This window comes from Aplidium turbinatum, chromosome 1 (assembly GCF_918807975.1).
Source record: "Aplidium turbinatum chromosome 1, kaAplTurb1.1, whole genome shotgun sequence".
Taxonomy (NCBI): Eukaryota; Metazoa; Chordata; class Ascidiacea; order Aplousobranchia; family Polyclinidae; genus Aplidium; species Aplidium turbinatum.
Genome location: NC_137472.1, coordinates 32,848,245 through 32,851,538, shown reverse-complemented (window position 1 = coordinate 32,851,538; position 3,294 = coordinate 32,848,245).

Below are 3,294 nucleotides of genomic sequence, written 5' to 3'. Positions count from 1 at the left end.
TTGAAAGTTCTCCTACTCGGGAAAACGAAGGTCATATCTTTGGTACATTTTCGTCGTTTTTGTGCAGGTGTCTCGGCTTCGGAGCTTCCGCTTGGAAGCGAAGAGATTAGTTCTTGGCTTTCAGAATCCGATTCATCATCACCTTCTTCATTTTCTTCAGTGCTCAACTCCCAGTTTTGATTAAATATCAAGTTAGCAGTTTGTACCGGCTAAATCTGCAGCACTCACTTTATAATCCGAAAAACATTGCACTGTACATCGCACTATTTTTTCTGGCTTTATTCTGGTTGAGTATTGCAACTTTCTCTGACCTTGACTTTTGGGAAACGATCACTGTAGAAGTCAAAGAATATGAAGACGTACGAACGTTCAGATTATTTATCTTTGCAAAGTTCAGTTGCAACTATTTTGCTGCTATCTACTAGTGTCAGTTGTTTTTGTCCTTTCTTTGTTTTGCTAACATTTAACATGCGACCGAGGATTCCATCGGGTAATTTACTTGGCAGTGAAAGTGTTTTAATCAACTCAAAAATGATTCCGAAGTTAAAAATTAAGTATTTTTCAATAAAAAATACACAGTTTTAGCTATAACTGTATAAAGCCATTATGTATCACTGTTTTGACCTCATATTCGATATCAGTGACCCCTGAAAACATAAAAATTGACATATTACATGACCTAGTAAGACATAATTATCAAATTTTATCTGAAAAATGCGTAAATTTGGCGGCCATTTTGAATTTTTGCATTTTACCAACCTAAAACATCATCATAGATCAAAAATTTCAACGGATTCGTGATCAGCGTGAAAAATGGCTATAAAAAACACTCCTTGTGAAAAAAGTAATGTTGTTTGCCCAACCCTAATTAAAGTTCGATCAGATGATAATTTGGCTAATTCTTCTTCTTCCCGTCCTGACAGACCAGTCTTTGTAACAACAAAAGGGTTTAAAATCCAGTCAAAATTCTCATATTTCTCTTTTAAAAAGTACTTCTTGAAATGTGCAGAAAGCAATTCCAAATTTTGTGTAACGCCAGAGAAAATCAACTCTGTGTTAATTAAGAACTGCGGCAACTATCTTTGACAGGGTACGTACTGTACAACGTATCAGTGTGACTTTTTAATTTCTTGTCATATCGCCACGGACCACCTGTGCAATCGTTGCGGACAGGGGCGCCGGAAGCGGGAAGGCAGGGGGGCGATCGCCCCCCCTGCCCTCATTTTTTCTTTGGATGGGGGGGCAAGGGGGGCAATGGTGCCCTTTTAAGGTCATGTGAGCTACTGCACATTTTTCAATATAACAATTTCTGCTATTCGCTTTTAGCTTAATTACAATCTTTTATTTTTGGCTCAAAATAATATTCACATATAAAATTCTATATCACACTAGGTTAGGCCTACATGATGCCATTGTACTTTGTATACCGGTATGTATAGTTGTTGTATCATTACTCGATAATGAGCTATTGTGTAGGTCACAAACATAATTTATTGAAATTCTACCACTCTTGTGCTTCTTCAAAGATGGTTTTGTCACAACCGTGTTTGATGTTAACAAACTGTTATTTTAAACTGTTGTTTGATGTTAACATAATCTACAAGTAGCCTAAGCGAAACTACCAAGGAATAACCTATCAAGGCTTTGTCAGTCCGAAGATAAAGGTTCAAAACCAACCAACCAACCATGGTAGGCCTATGTTTGAGTTTGTAACGATAAAGGTTCAATAACTTTTAGACAAAAACGATAACAACAAAAGTACTGGTAGTTCTTTGTTAGACTAGGTTGATTCTGTTTAGGCGATCTTTGCATGATTATGCAATGTGTGTAGCTTGCGGTGTTTTCGCTTTGTATATGTATAATTGTAGGGGAGATGTTCCACCAACGGACAGGGTGCGACCAACGGACCACCCTTCTATTTCTTAAATTAAAACTTGGAAGCACGAAAAATGTTATTGTGGTATCAAGATTAGCCTTTTTGGTATTGAAAATCTTCCTTGCGGGGACCTGTGATTTTTTTTTATATTGTTATGAAGGAAAGTATGGTTTACAAGGTAGAAAGTAAATTTTGAAAATTTTTCTTCTACGATTTTTTTCACCCATCGGTTTATTTTTTCAAGACTATTTTTTGTTTGCTGATTGCTTATTCATTGATTAATGAAATTGCAATGAGTTAAATGTTTAAATTTCATCCATCATTAAACTAGGCCATAAAATCCAAGAACTATCGTGTATCTGACCAACGGACCACCCACCTGTTTGACCAGTGGGTCACTAGCTAATGGTTCAACAATGTCTTCTATTATGTATTCAGACTAAAGATGTCAGAAATTAAAACAACTAGCAATAAAACAGGGTTGTTTAGTTCTGAAAATTTCAACAAAGCTGTCGAAGATGTTTTGAAACAAAATATTTTTGTTCGAAACTCGGCGAAAAAATATGATATAGCCTATATAGGTAGCCTAGGTTACCACGAACAACGTTGGCTCGTTATGTTAATGAATGAATCAATGGATAGTGAGAAAACTACTGCACCAACATCCGTGGCATTTACAAAACACCTGTCTGGTATCTTAAAGTTTTTTGCAACTTTAGAAAAATATGAGATTTGAAAAGAGTAAAATAAACACCAAAAACACCTGAATCTCATATTATGAAATTGAATTGAATATGAAAATATGAAATGAAATTTCATAATAAAAGTATATTTCTAGCGCTTGTTGCTTATGTTGTTGTGTTGTTTGTATGTTGTTCGTGTATTAAATAGTCCAAAATAAGCACCAGTGCATCAGCTTTTTGCCAAGTAGAAGTGACCCGTTGGTCGAATAGCAGTGGCCCGTTGGTCGTATAGGGGTTTGACCAACGGGGCACTTTTTATTATCATTTAAAAGTTATTTTTCGGCAGTTAGTAGTTGGAAAATTAAAAAACTTTTTTGGCTGAATATACCAGGGTATGTGACCTACTGTTATGCCAAAAAAGAAGGACGCATGACCTTTGTATGGACAGAATATAACAAATATGTGAAAAATGACCCGTTGGTGACACATCTCCCCTACAACTTGGCCTGATGCAATCTCATTACGCTAAATCAATATTTTGCTTTGATTTCTTGGTTTGTGCTTGTAGGCGGCTATCGCAGGCTACATACTTGTAGAGGTTTCTAAATGTAAAGTAGTGTTAGATTGGGCCAGCGTGAGTGATTTCTATGGAGAAGAAGCTTAACCTTTCAATAAAAATCTGGTTAAAAGTTTTATTGGATTTGACAGCAAACCATCTCGTATGATGGGAGCTTA